We start from the raw sequence: 15,792 nt of genomic DNA on the forward strand, positions 1-15,792 counted from the left end.
CTGAATTCTCTGGTTTACTCTTGTACTGGTTTATCTGATGGGACAGGGCACTGGACACCTCAGTTCTGGATGCTAGTACTCAAATTGCTGTGTAACTTTTACTTCCTGGTACTGAGGATGATGGCAAGAGGATATGGGGGATGTTGTGACTTGCCTGCAGTCGCCTTGATTCTTGCCAATGTTTCACTTGTACAACACTGAAACGTAGTATTACATCTCTCTTATCATGGATAGGGAACGTTCAATACCTAATGACTCACATGGTTCTCTAGGTGCTCTGGTTTTTCCCAATTTGTATTTCTCCTGAAATTTTTTTTTTTATTCAATGTGTGGACACCTTTTTTTCCCTCCCATGTGCTATGTCCCTTATGACTTGGAAAATCCCAATAAAATAAATTGATTAAAAATACGGCTATTTGTTTTTTTCTAAAGCAGACCACCTACCATGTTACAAACCAAGAGGCTTGTGGGGTTTTAAAACAGATCGCAAAGGGCTGTTAGGAACTTTTTTAAGAGTAAAGAATGCCATAGGCAAGATATGCCCCCAGGGCTTTCAGAAATAGAAGAAACCATCTGATATGCTGCTTTCTACATTCTCTGGTATGTCTGATTAGGAATATAAAATGGGTTTTTCTACACTGTGGACAGGAGTTCCATTTTAACATTAAGCTCAGTTTTCTAAAGCATATGCCTTAGACCAGGGGTCTCCAAACTACGGCCTGCGGGCCGGATCTGGCCCGCGGCTTCCATTTGTCCGGCCCTCCAACCAACAAGGGAGAAGCAAACAGCTGAGTAGGCAGGCGGAGCAGGCAGGGGGAGGGGCTGCCGGCAGCAGCTCACACAGGGCAGCAGCACAGCTGAGCTGTGCAGAGGGGTGAGTGACCCCTGGAGCCAGTGTCCCCACAAAAGGGGAGCGTTGCTGCTGCAGCTGAGCAGGCACAGACCCCTGCCTAAGGCCACGTTTACACTTACCTGCTGGGTCGACGCGGCGAGTTCGACTGCTCGGAGTTCGAACTATCGCGTCTGATCTAGACACGATAGTTCGAACCCCGGAAGCGCTAGTTCGAACTCCGGTACTCCACCGCGGCAGGAGGAGTTGCCGGAGTCGACCTTGGAGCCGCGGAGTTCGCTTCCGCGGCGTCTGGACGGGTAAGTAAGTCGAACTAGGGTAGTTCGAATTCAGCTACGTTATTCACGTAGCTGAATTCGCGTACCCTAGTTCGACCCCCGACCTTAGTGTAGACCAGGGCTTAGAGTAAAAATACAAGCCAGATGCTTAATTACATCTTCAATAAATGGAGTAAAGAAGATGGAAATTAACACTTTCATAATGGTTAAATGTTAACTACAGCACTAATTGATCCAAACAGTATTTGTGTGATACAAATGTGTGAGTTTTTAGAAATAAAATAAAAGTGAAATGATTTTTAATGTATTGACATATTTTGTTTGATTTCACAGTATCTGCATCGATTAACTTTTATACCTGATTTAGAATTTAATGCAACACTGACACAGTAGAGTAGTGTTTGGTTTTTAACGATTTTGAATATATTTGCATATATTTAATTTCTTTCCCAGTCGCTTCAGCCCGCGAAGCCCCTTCAAAAATCTAATATGGCCCTTGTCTCATAAAGTTTGGGAGACCCCTGCCTTAGACCCTTAAAACAAAGCAGCTTACCAGTGTCCATGGCTGGCCTGTGTTTCTAGATTCCTTGTAGAATCCTCAGCAATTTTGTCTTGATGTTGTTTTGAGTTCTTCCCTCCCCCACCCAACCCGTGACAATTGTACACAAAGCCCAGTTCCCTCTTCTAGCACCGGGACTAAAGGCAGGAATGGGAAAGCCATGCTTCTGACTATTGCTTGTGGTGCTCCACAACTCTACGGCCATCCTTGCTGATTTCCTCCCATTCGTTGCATTTACCTCCTTGTCTTGGCGGCCATACTTTTCTGAAGTAGCCCGTAAGGAGCTGAACTATGCTAATATTCATTTTTAAAAATCATTTGCACCAGGTGCAAGTCACCTAAGCAGGGGAGGGACCGTGCACTCTTCTTGCTGCTTTTTCCTACAGGTAAGTAGATGGATGATTTGCTTAATAAATGTAAATTAAACTCGTTTGAAAAAATCTCAGGGCAGAGGAGCAAACACATCATTGGAGATCAGTGAGTGCTTTGCTTTTCCAGCCCACTCCTTTCCAAACAAAGCTAGTCACAATGATTTGCATTTGTTACTCTTGGACTGCATGACTGTAATTCACTGTATGATGGAAGTACTGTTCCAGTTGTCCAGAAGGTGGCAGCTAGCTTCTGACTGTGAATAGCTGCCATGGAAATGCTTATCTCTCGTGCTCCAGATCCCTCTTCTGGCTCTTAGGGCTTGTCTCTTTCATGGAGTTTTGCACTGATATAGCTACAACAGTGCATGTTCCCAGCATAGACACCTTGTACTCGGGTGAAGTGTTAGCAAGCAGCGTAACTTGCACCAGTACAAGTCCTCCTGTATGCTGGCATAACCCATCTAAGCTTGGAGGTTTGCACTGGGGTAAAAATCCCTAATGTAGGCAACCCCCAAATGATATCCGCAATCATGTCTCAATCCGGGACCATCTGCTCTTCTGGGATGACCCGGCTGTAGAACAAACTTCCTAAGGGAGATCAGCATGCTCCAGAATCTGACCATTGTTAGGCACATTGTAATACCCTTCATTTTGAGAGCACTTTCCCATTGTAACCAGAATGGTAGAGGTCTATTGGTGGCATATCTTTAGAACAGGCTCCTATGCCAGGGAAGGACGAAGAACCAGAAGACTCAATGAAATCCACCAAGGAGTACAATTTCCTTCTTTAACAATGTGGCTGCAGGGAGGCTAATGGGTTTTGACTCTTTCATGCGTTTCTCGCTGACTCATGTCTTGATAGTAACTCTCAGCCATACCTATGTCGCTTTGTAACTTTAAATGCTTTTACACAGATTGGTGGTATTATCTTATCTACCGTGTACAGAAATTCCCCAATTCGCTTCTTTCAGTCACTTACTTGGCATTGATTACGCTGCCTTTACAAACAACCCTTTGACCTCTCGTCCTAGCAACCATTGTGGGTGGACGTGTTGATGCTGAACAGCAAGCGCTGAATTCAGGATTGGGATCCCTGCATTCGGTTTAGTGTCCGAGAGCTGCACTTTTATTCCAGAAATGCCTGGGAGGTGGACAGACACATCCACAGCAACTCTTACATGCTAATGGAGGGGAGAGGGTTGGAGGGGGAGAAAGACCACTCATCATTTGAACAGGATTCTCTTTAAAGCCCAACCTGCATTTTCCTTTAAAGCCAAGTACTCCAGCACGGCAGACCTGCACGTGATGATGTCTTCCCAGCTGTGTGGCAGGGCCGGCTTTAGGAAGTGCGGGGCCCAATTCAAACAGTTTTGACGGGGCCCCAGCAAGGATGACTTAAAAAAAAGAAACGTAAAAAACCACGGGGGGGCTTGTACTCACCGGGCGGTGCTCCGAGTCTTTGGCAGCACTTCAGCGGTGGGTCCTTCACTCGCTCCAGGTCTTCGGTGGCACTGAAGGACCCACCGCCGAAGTGCCGCTGAAGACCCAAAGCGCTGCCAGGTGAGTAAAAATTGGAAGGGATTCTCACTGGGTGTGGGGCCCTCTTAGGCGCGGGGCCCAATTCAGGGGAATTGGTGGAATAGGCCTAAAGCCGGCCCTGCTGTGTGGTATTTTTATCTCTAAACTTTCAGCAGTGCATGAGAGGTGTTTGTGTGTGTTGTTCCCTTATCATGACACAGACCAGGAGTGTTTTCTAACAATCCCAGCTGCCCCTTGCCCTAATTCTTTCTCCCATTCCTGCTCTAATCATATTTGCACTCAACCCTAAGAGTTGTTTCTCTGTTGTATCAGAAACAGGAGGGAGACGGGATGGACTTTGAATTGCTCTCAGATTAGCCATTTGCCCAAGAATCTGATCTAGTCTATTGTATCCTTAATTCAGAATAAAACCAAACTTGCTTCCCATCACGTGTTATGAAACAACTAGTCCTCCTTTGAGGATTTGTCCATATAGAGCCCACTTTTGGTGTGCATTTTGTCATACCAAGCTGGGAGGAGTTGCAAGTGCTTTGGAGGAGAGGATTAAAATTCAAAATGATCCAGAGAAATGGGCTGAAGTAAACAGGATGAAATCCAATAAGGACAAATTCCAAGTACTCCACTTAGGAAGGAACAATCAGTTGCACACATACAAAAATGGGAAATGACTGCCTAGGAAGGAGCACTGCAGAAAGGGATCTGAGGCTCATAGTGAATCACAAGCTAAATTTGAGTCAACTGCATGACACTGTTGCAAAAAAAAAAAGCAAAAATCATTCTGGGATGTATTAGCAGGAGTGTTGTAAGCAAGACACGAGAAGTAATTCTTCTGCTCTACTCCATGCTCATTAGGCCTTAAATGGGGCATTGTTTCCAGTTTTGGGCACCACGTTTCAGGAAGGATTTGGACAAATTGGAGAGAGTCCAGAGAAGAGCAACAGAAATGATTAAAGGTCTAGAAAGCATGACCTAGGAGGAGAGAGTGAAAAAATTGGGTTGGTTTAGTCTGGAGAAGATTGAGAGGGGATGTAACAGCTTTCAAGTACATAAAAAGTTGTTACAAGGAGGAGGGAGAAGAAATGTTCTCCTTAACCTCTGAGGATAGGACAAGAAGCAATGGGCTTAAATTGCAGCAAGGGAGGTTTAGATTGGACATTAGGAAAAACTTCCTTTCAGGGTGGTTAAGCACTGGAATAAATTGCCTAGGAAGGCTGTGGAATCTCCATCATTGGGGATTTTTAACAGCAGGTTGGACAAACACCTGTCAGGGATGGTCTAGATAATACTTCGTGCTGCCATGAGTGCAGGGGACTGGACTAAATGACCTCTCGAGATCCCTTCCACTCTTATGATTCCATGGATTAATTAGCAGGGGGTTTTAATGCCCCAGCCTTTGTACAGGTTCCTAAGGAGTACTCCTATTATTTGCCACACCCTAGGGCAAGGGTTCTCAAACTTCACTGCCCCATGACCCCCTTCTGACAACAAAAATTACTACACGACCCCATGATCGAAGCCTGAGCCCGCTCAGGCCCATGCGTGCCAGGATGGAGCCCCTACCCCAGAAGTGGGCTCCAAAGGGGCGCACCCTCTCAAAGAATCACAGTTACTCTACAGTCAGTGATCAGTCTTTAGTTTGGGCCACCAGCTCATCGAGGGCACAGTGGGACAGGGCCTAAAATGGGCCACACGGGCTCAGTGGGGCAAGTGACATGGTGTGAGCCACAGAGAATGTGCCATACAGGACAAGGATTGTCAAGCAGCCAGCGAGTGGCTGAGTGAAAATCTGATCAGGCTCAGCTGTAGGAGCAGTGACGTAGTGGGCAGCTCTGCGTACCTCTGCCAGGCAGAGGACAGATTGCACAAATGTGCTCTTAAGAAAGTTTGTGCAATTTTCCACCACTATAGGGTGGGACTTTCAATAGAGCCTAAGGGCAATTAATGGCAGTGATACTGGGCACTAAAGGGGCACTGGGTGCCTAACTCCCTTGGGCTCCTGTAAAACCCTGCCATGGTCTTTAAGCAATGGACTGTTTTGCTGTTCGTCACTCTGATAGGGGATATGCCCCACACTGGCAAATAAAGGGTTTACACAGGAGCGGCGCCAGGGTTTTTGGCGCCCTAGGCAGGGGTTCTTCTGCGCTCCCGGTCGTGGGCGGCAATTCTGCGGGGGGGGGTCCTTCCGTGCTCCTGGTCTTCGGGGCACTTTGGTGGTGGGTCCCGGGGCGATTGAAGGACCCGACGCAGAATTGCTGCCGAAGACCCAGAGCGCAGAAGGACCCCCTGCCGCCGAATCGCCTCCGAGGGCCGCAAAATGCCGCTCCCCCCCGAATCCTGGTGTCCTAGGCAACCACCTGGGTCGCCTAAATGGAAGCGCTGGCCCTGGGTTTACAGCAGTCTGAGTGTCTAATCAGCCCACCAAATTACACTGGGTTGGGGGGGGGAGGGGGTGGATTTGGGCCCCATCGTGTCTCATGCCTAGCTGATAAAAGGGTATGTCACAGGTTGACTGGCCCTTTAAGGGGAGTTGAGCTCATCCTTGCCTGTGACCTAGCAGCTATCCCACAGCTTATCCTACTCTAATTCCAAGTAGTAACAGGGCCACCCCGGGGGGCAAGTGGAGCAATTTGCCCCAGGCCCCCACAGGGGCCCTGGCCCAGCGGCGGTCCAGGTCTTCGGCGGCATTTCGGCGGCGGGGGGCCCTTCAGTCACTCCGGATCTTCGGCGGCATTTCGGCGGCGGGGGGCCCTTCAGTCACTCCGGATCTTCGGCGGCATTTCGGCGGCGGGGGGGCCCTTCAGTCATGCCGGATCTTTGGCGGCATTTTGGTGGCGGGGGGCCCTTCAGTCATGCCGGATCTTTGGCGGCATTTTGGTGGCGGGGGGCCCTTCAGTCATGCCGGATCTTTGGCGGCATTTTGGTGGCGGTGGGGGCCCTTCAGTCATGCCGGATCTTTGGCGGCATTTTGGTGGCGGGGGGCCCTTCAGTCACTCCGGATCTTCGGCGGCGGGGGGGGCCCTTCAGTCACTCCGGATCTTCGGCGGCATTTCGGCGGCCCTTCAGTGCTGCCGAAGACGTGGAGCGACTGAAGGCCACCCCCCCTGCCGAAATGCTGCCGAAGCCCCAGACCACCGCCGTGTGAGTACAAGCGCCGCAGCTCCCCTGGGCCCCTGAATCCGCTGGCCGGCCCTGACTCGTGACCACGACTGTGAAAGGGTCAGGCCTACGCTACATGGGGGGGCAGGAGAACTCAAAGGCAGGCGACCCAGCAGAGAAGAGGTAGGTAGTTCCTCTTTCTGGGTGGGCCCTGGCAAAGTGTCCAGTGGGCTGCTGTTCCAGGGGAGCAGCCTGGGGACCCGACCAGAGGCTGTTGGGAAATGGCCCCAAGGAAAGGGTGTGTAAGTCCTGATGCAGGGACCACTGTGTCCAGAGGAGGGGCTGCAGAAAGCGCCTGTCGGGTAGAGGGACTTTTGTTGGAATGTGTGGACGTCTAGTTGTCCCAGAAGGGGTCTATGACTTAGCTGGAAGGTAAGTCACAGACAGGCCAGCGCAGGGCCAAAGTGACTGACCCTGGGAGTTGGACGTGTACTAGAGCCCGAGCAATGCCATGCTGTGATGCCAGGGGCTGCCAGGCAGTGACGGGAGCTACCCACACTCCCTCTACACCCCCATCCAGACAGTCTGTTCAAAAGCCTTGTTTTATCCTCCTGGGCTAGGTTAGCAGTTGTAACCATATACAAATCCTTAAATGCATCTTAACTATCGGGGGAGCTTGGCTTGCCACCTAGCTCGGGACACAGGTTGGGAGGATCTTTTTAAGTGTATTTCACAGTCACGGAGTGATGGCATTTGAACAAGGGTCCCCTTGTTAGCAGGTTGTTTGTTCTGTGTACTGCCCCCAAAATCTACAAGATTAATGTTACAGGGACACAGCCAACTGGAAACTTAGCCAGGTTCAAAAAGTAGCTTTACAGCAGGTTTAGGCCTTTCCCTTTCATGTGTCTTCTCCCTGTCAGACTTTGGTTTCACTCACTTTCCCCATCCCCCCTTTTTCAAATGTGTTTCTCGTGCATTTGTGAGCTCCACACAAACACCTGGAGAATCTGCTCATAGAGGGAAATCCTGAAACTGACGAGATACAAAGTGCTGTCCTCAAAGGCACACCTTGAAAAATACGTATTTTTCCTTCTAATCACATGACCGTGATCTTAGTTACATAATAGCGAAATCTTTTCCCACAGAAGGCGCAGTCTGTCTCTGGATGGTGGGAGTTGTGCAATGGTCGACTGTGGGGGGGAAGCGATCGCTGTATTTTTGTACTTAGAAGATGGATGAATGGATGTGGTGTAGCACAATCCCCTGGAGCATTGACAATGCTGAGTTATGGACCTCCCTAAACTGGTTGAGATCTTGATATCGGCAGAGCAGCCTAGAGAATGTGTATTCACCGGAAAGGAGCAATCGCCCCCCCAGCCCTGTTAAAAGGCAGCTGCTTTGTGTGTATGGGGCAGAGGTGAGCAGTAAATATTGTGCATGGCTATTTAAAGTTCATTCTTTTCATTGGATGTATTTAGAGCTGGGCAATGTTGCCAGATTCACAACTCTGGAGACTGAAGCCTTCTTGCTCTCATCCACAGAGCAGGTGGAGCATAGGCCGAGCTTGATTTCCCCATGTGCTGGACTCATCCCAGCCCATCAGCTGTGACCTGGGGATGTCGCCAAAAGACTGAATGACCTAGTCCACCAAGACTATCAACAATAGGGGCCAACTGTGGATGAGACCACAGGTGCCAGGCTCCTGGGAAATGGATTTACAATACCAGCACCTTTCACAGAGACACCAAATAGCCGTCACACAATGACTTCTATTAACGACTGCCCTGAGCCTGAGCAGCAGGGCCAGTCTCCCCCATTAACCACCCAGTGCCCCTTCTACATCTTGTGGGAATTCTGGTTGCCCTGACTCTGGCAGGGATCTGGGTCTGTTTTGGGGAACCAGGATTGGCATCTAGGGAAATGCCTGTCATTTTTCCATCACTGACCTGACACGCCAGTAATCTGTCTGTCTCTGTACAGCACCTAATACAACAAGGCCTTGGCTTCTGTGCACCACTGTACTATAAATGTGTTTTATTGATATACAGCCTCTTTATTTCCTAAGGAAACAGCAGCGGGGACAGGGTGTCTGCTCAGCAGCAGCTCATTTTTACACATTAGCGCTGCAAGCTAGGAGGCACAGCTGTTGGTGACACACAAGGCCGTGAGCAGCAAGCATGTAAAGAGATGAGATACGGGAGCAACCAAAAAGAAGAAACAGAGTTTAGAAACCGTGTTGAAAAAGGATGTGGAATTGCTTATGCTCGATAGTCAAGTGAGATAGCATTGTAGTTTTACGCTGCTGTGGTGGCTAAACACCAGCAGACAAGCAACCACTAAATGCTCCTGCTTCGACAAGTTGTTGGGTTTTTTTTTCAAAGAAATGGAAGTTCCTTTGCAGAGAAGTTTCAATATGTGCCTGTATAATTGATCCTTTCTGGTGTTTGCTTTAAGTTTTTTTTTTTTGCTATCGTAAGCAACATGGGGTTCAAAAAGATGTGGCTAATTTTGTTATAAAATTAATAATGGGGTGTTATGCAGGCAAAAGATTCAGAAATCAAATTGTATCTTTGGGGCATAAACTGATCAAGGGAGGAATCACAAGTGGCTAATTAGTATATATTACAGAACTGTGAAAGGAAGGATGGGTTGTTGGCCTCTGTGGAGAAGGTGGGAAACATCTGTATTTGAATGAAAATAGTGACAGTTCCCCACCCACTTTTGGATTGTTACCTACTTGCTATAAAGGGGTTTACTCTCTTTCCAGATACAGAAGAATAAGCAATGAAGTGACCGCGTAAGCCAGGAAGACATGTCATGGTTGGTATGAATGGACTGTCAACATGTGAATGGAGCTACCTTGGCGGTAAAATAGTGGACCTGTCATTGGCTGTCCAACTTTTAACAAGTGCTAACCACGGGGACTTTGGGGATGTGGATGGGCAAGTTACTTGTGTGACCCGGGAGGGGAGCAGATGTGAAACCCAAGATGGGGGGCAGTACATGTGCAAAGTGTGTGCCTGGCACTTGAGACAAAGAACTGAGGTAAGAGTAGCCTGCTCTCCTCTGCAGGGTGAGTCCATCCCCAATGACTGGGAAAGGCAGCGATGTTTTCTGCAGCAAGAGTTCACTCTTCCTTCCAGGCCAGGGCAAAGCAGGGCCTGCACAACTGAACAAGCAGAAGCTGCTGTGTTAAGTGAGACATGCACTTAGACTTTGCTTTACTGCTCCAACCTAATGTCCCTATCCCCATAGTCCAGCTGGCTAATCAATAATGTCCTGTTTGGAAAAGGCTGCTGTCATAAACAGATAGTTAAGGGTTACTGTCTCTTTTACCTGTAAAGGGTTAAGAAGCTCAGTAAACCTGGCTGACACCTGACCAGAGGACCAATGAAGGGACAAGATACTTTCAAATCTTGTTGGAGGGAAGTCTTTGTTTTGTGTTCTTTGTTTGGGGGGTTGTTCTCTCTTGGATCTAAGAGGGGCCAGACGTGCAACCAGGTTTCTCCAATCTTTCTGAAACAGTTTCTCATGTGCAAGATAGTAAGTACTAGCTAGAAGGCGGATTAGTCTTTTGTTTGTTTTCTTTATTGCAAATGTGTATTTTGCTGGAAGGATATTTTACCTCTGTTTGCTGTAACTTATATTTTGGCCAGGGTGAAGGGAGTCCCTCTAGTTTATATATAAGCTGAACCCAGTAAACATTTTTTCATCCAGATTTTACAGAGATAAATTTTACTTTTTCTTTCTTTAATTAAAAGCTTTTCTTTTTAAGAACCTGATTGATTTTTTCCCTTGGTTGAAACCTCAGAGGATTAGTCTGACTCACCAGGGATTGGTGGGGGGGGGGAAAAGAGGGGGGAAGGTTAATTTCTCCTTGTGTTAAGATCCAAGGAGTTTGGATCTGTGTTCCCCAGGGAAAGGTTTGGGGGGAATGGAAAGTGTACCAAAACACTATATATTTTTGGTTGGTGGCAGCGCTATCAGATCTAAGCCAGGATTTAAGCTTAGAAGGGTACATGCAGGTCCCCACCTTTTGGACGCTAAAGTTCAGAGTGGGGAACAAACCTATGACATGGTTGGCAGCAGTTGGGATTTTTTAAGAACCAAAAGCCAGTGAGATTTTTTTGTTCTCTCCTTCTAAGGCTAGGAAAGCAGAGAGGGGATTGTTTTAAAAAGCAAAGCAAGGGAGGTTTTTTTTTCTCCTTTCTGGCTGTTCAGAAGGCAGCCTGAGGGCAGAGGTGTTGAGTTTTTCTAACAAGGCTTTGTTAGAAAGGAATTGCAGCTGGGCTTAGCTGGAGGGTAATTACAGTTTGCAAAAGACAAGTCACAAACCAGTTTTTCTGGTCTCTTCTCAGTCAGAGAAGTCCAGTTAAAAGCTGTGAGTCAGCAAACACCAGCAAAGGGCATTTGCAAGTGAAGTGGGTTTTTTCTAACTCATTCGGGCATAGAAAGTGTTAGAAAGTCTCTGTAACAAGCAGCGCTGAGCTGAAGCATCCCAGTTCAGTGAACTGCAGAGGGGTGTGGCCAGCACCAGAAAGCAGAAAAAATGAGTGCCAAGGAAGCATCTAAACAGGAGCTGGCAAGGCTGGAGGTAAAACAAAAAGAAATGGAGTAAAAAGAAAAAGTAAAATTTATCTCTGTAAAATCAGGATGAAAAAATGTTTACCGGGTTCAGCTTATATATAAACTAGAGGGACTCCCTTCCCCCTGGCCAAAATATAAGTTACAGCAAACAGAGGTAAAATATCCTTCCAGCAAAACACACATTTGCAATAAAGAAAACAAACAAAAGACTAATCCGCCTTCTAGCTAGTACTTACTATCTTGCACATGAGAAACTGTTTCAGAAAGATTGGAGAAACCTGGTTGCACGTTTGGCCCCTCTTAGATCCAAGAGAGAACAACCCCCCAAACAAAGAACACAAAACAAAGACTTCCCTCCAACAAGATTTGAAAGTATCTTGTCCCTTCATTGGTCCTCTGGTCAGGTGTCAGCCAGGTTTACTGAGCTTCTTAACCCTTTACAGGTAAAAGAGACCCTTAACTTTCTGTTTATGGCTGTGGCTACACTTAGCACAGCGCTTTGAAGCGCTAAGTGTAGTCAAAGCACCAGCGCTGAGAAAGCTCTCCCAGCGCTGTCCGTACTCCACCTCCCTGTGGGGAATAACGTACAGCGCTGGGAGCCACGCTCCCAGCGCTGGGGCTTTGACCACACTGGCGCTTTGCAGTGCCACAATTTGCAGCGCTGGAGAGGGTGTGTTTTCACACCCCGCTGCAGCGCTGCAAATTTGTAAGTGTAGCCAAGCCCTATGACAGCTGCTCTGTCACTTGCAGAGCTCCCACACCAGAGAAGTCGCCAACAGCGGTTCAAGTTCTTCTGCACCTACTGAAGGAGCCAGAGTGAGAAACAGGTGCTGAAGCCAGGGACCCAGTCTTGGAGTAGCAAAGGAACAGGGCTTGCCCTGGCAAAACACGGCGGCCCAGGGCTGAGCACTAGGAGGGGACTGCATAACAGTCAGAGGCCTACCACAGCCTGTGGCGCCACCGCCAGCCTTCCTTCGGGTATGGGACACTCCAAGAGGCAGCAGGATACTGGACATAGAGGGTGTCTCAGTCCTGGTCAAGCTCCGCCTTGTTGGACATGCCCCATGCTGCTGTGTTTGGATCCAGCTGCTGGGCCTTGTGCTTGTAAGCTCCCCTTTGCCTGGGCAGGCTTCAGTCGCAGTCTCTGGCCTCACTGGCCTGCTTCCCGGGCACAGACTGTCTGGTACCCCACTCTTGAAAGTGGGGGTCCCACAGCCTAGCTGCCTCTGTACCCCCTGACTACTGCTGACACCCCTGTAGCTTAAGGGCACACTTTCCCAGAGCTCCATTCTTATGAGCTCTCTGGTTTACAGTTTATCGCTTCAATGATGCCTCATAGTTGAAGCAAATAGCCACAGCCTGTATGGAGGGACTACTGTCACAAGCACGCTGCACTTTAGCCAGCAGAAGATGCACCAATCCATGCAAAGTAAGAAACACCTGCAGGCAAGTCCCTGCCTCAGTCGTTTCATCTTTTTGAAGCGTTCTTTGGGCTTTGGTCAGAGCCCTCCAAGGAGTTCAGGAAACTTTCTCTCCCTATTCTCCTTTGGAGCACGGAGTCTCCGCTCCGACTCCTGTAGTCAGCATCCTTCAGCTCAGCTGGTCAGGCAGCCAGAAAGGTCCCTTCTGCCTTATTCAACCAGACTTCTCACCCTCAAGAGCTGTTCTACCATTGCAGAGTCACAGACTGTGTACCCCTGCTGGGGATTTTCCACTCCTCTGAAGAGCTGGAGCCAGCTGGTTTCACCTCAATTGCCGCTCCACAGCGTGTTCATTGTTCTGCCAGCTCCTGGGGGCCTATTCATTTGTTGCTGATAGTGTTAGGTAAAAAGCAAGTCCTACTCACCTCTCCAGCACCCGAGTTTGTGCGGAGTTGGTATAGGGCTCAGAAATCTGTCAGAGACCAGACAACAATTCGTTGATCAACGGGCTCACACCATCCTTAGCTTAAAAGCAGAGCTTCGGAGTAAGTGTGGCAAGTTTATTAGGGGTGAGCATCAATGTTTATACACAGAAGTAAACAAAGTGATTAACAGATCATAATGGTCATGCATAATCAATCAAGATTCTACGGGATAAAACAGGTTAAAATGCAAATTGGAGAAGACAAAGGAGGAGGTGGCTACTTATGGCTACCTATTGGGAGGGGAAGGGTCATGAGTAGTTCGCAGGTCAAAACTTTTGATTAAAAGTTTCAGACAGAGACATGTAGTCTGAGTTAAGTTTCAGTGCATAAAGAGTTCAGACTCAACATTCCCCCATTTGTAGCTTTGGGATAACTATTTACCAAAGCTACACCCTATTTTAAGGAGCCAAAGGTTGCTTGGCAATTTCAGCCTGGGCCAACTTGAAGAGAGTAAGGCCTTTGGCTGAAGTAGAAAAAGAATAAACTGACCCACATGAGTTTATGAGGGAGGGGACACATTGAATACAGCAACACAGTATTATAAGGATTACTATGGCCCCAACAACACCCACCAAGAGTTTTTTAACCCACCCAAATCCAGGCAGCCAATTCCATAAGGCTCCCCACCAATCATAAGGTGGCTGGCCAGAGGAGTAGTTCTTAGCCATTTCCCTTAGATGTTTGGTACGTTGAAAAGTGTCAGGGTAGGTGTTGTTTACAAAAACACAGCATTTTTCATAAGCAGAAAATAAAATAAAAAGGCATAATAAAAAACATACAGTTGTCAGAATAAAAGGTCCTCTCATTTTTTTGAGTCAATTTAAGTCTGATGTCTGAAAGAGGTAAGCTGGTCCACTGGTTAGAGGCAGTATCCTCAGTGGTGGCAAGAGCTGCTGGTTCGTCACTGTGGTCCACTACGGCTGGCTTGACGTGGGAGTGGTGGATCCAGGATTTGCGTCCTTCCAGGAACACTGCAGTCTGGGTTGTTAAAAGAACCTGGTGGGGTCCAGTAAACCTCGGCTGGAGGGCGTCGCCACGAACGAACTTTTTGGCCCAGACAAAGTCCCCTGGTTGGAACGGGTGGATCGCTTTCCAAAGGGTACGGAGGCGAGCCTGTAGGGAGAGAAACTGGCACGCGGTCATATGATCCCCTCCCAATAGTGAAACATCAGCACGTGGTAGCGCCCCGCCTTTGAAAGGGGGGTGTCCATAGAGCAGTTCAAAGGGGGATAATCCCAATACACGGGTTGGGTGAGTACGAAGGTGAAACAGGACCAAGGGAAGTACCTGAGGCCAGTTTAACCCTGTTTCCTGACAGTATTTAGCCAATGTAAGCTTAAGCTTCCTATTGTCAGAGGGCAAACCAAAACAAGAAGGTGCTTTTTCCCAAAAGCCTTTGGCATATGTGCAAAGTCAATTTGAAGATGTTGAAATGGAGCAGCAGGCGGAGGTTTTTTTACCCTTAATTTTGTTAAGAGGCGGAGCAGGTTCATTACGCTGACATGTGCTGCATGCTTTCACTATTGACAGGCAGTAGGGTTGAATGCCTGGAGCATACCAAAAGCGAGTGATGGTGTCCACAAGGGCGTGCGTGCCGTAGTGACCCCCCTTATCATGGTGCCAGCGAACTGCCACGGGGTATGTGGAGCGAGGGAGGCAGGCTCGGCCATCCGGCATAAGCCAGGTCCCTTTGACCAGAGTGGCTCCGAGGCTTTCCCACGACTGTAGTTCAGCAGCGGGTACCAGTACAGGGTAAAAGCATACTTGCTATCAGTAAAAATGGTAACAGTCTTACCAGCGGCCAACTGGCAAGCTCGGGCCAGGGCATAGAGTTCGGCGGCTTGGGCTCCCCAGTTGCCTGGCAGTGAGGCGGCCTCTTGAATGTCCCATTCAGAGGTGACTGCATAACCGGTGAAACGCTTGTCATCAACATAGAAGGAGCTTCCGTCCAAGAAGAGGATGCAATCAGGGTTGTCCAGTGGCACGTCAAACAGGTTGTTTTTTATTTGTAAGATGCTATGAACTACTTTCACACAGTTGTGCTGATCCTGGAGGACTGGCAGGTCAGGAAGCAAGGTAGCTGGATTAAGGGGCCCACACCTTTTAAAAATTAGGTTAGTGTCTTCTAGGAGTTTGGCCTCTAGCTGCTGCTGACGATGGGCCGAAAAGACTTGGGTCGTGCCCCTACGCAGAAGGGCTGACAAGGCATGAGAGGTCCAGACCGTGGTAAAATGACCCAGGGTCAAGCTCTTTGCCTTTGTGATCAGCAGGGCAGCTGCTGTCAGAGTCCGGGTGCAGGATGGGGTTCCCTGAGCGACAGGGTCGATCTGCTGGGAGTAAAAAGCAAGCGGGAAATGGTGGGGCCCGCTCAGCTGGGTAAGGACGCCACTAGCAATTCCGCCCCTCTCGTGGACAAAAAGGTGAAAGGGTTTGCTGTAATTGGGGGGGCGGAGAGACATGGAGGAGGCCACACTGTCCTTGAGTAACTGAAAGGCTTGGATCGTGTCTGGGGACCACTGCAAAGGGTCAGGAGCAAGGTTAGCAGTGAGTCGGTGGAGCGGTTTGCTCAACTCCCCGCAGGACGGCAACCAAGGGTGACAGAAGCC

This window comes from Mauremys mutica, chromosome 16, assembly GCF_020497125.1.
Source record: "Mauremys mutica isolate MM-2020 ecotype Southern chromosome 16, ASM2049712v1, whole genome shotgun sequence".
NCBI lineage: Eukaryota > Metazoa > Chordata > Testudines > Geoemydidae > Mauremys > Mauremys mutica.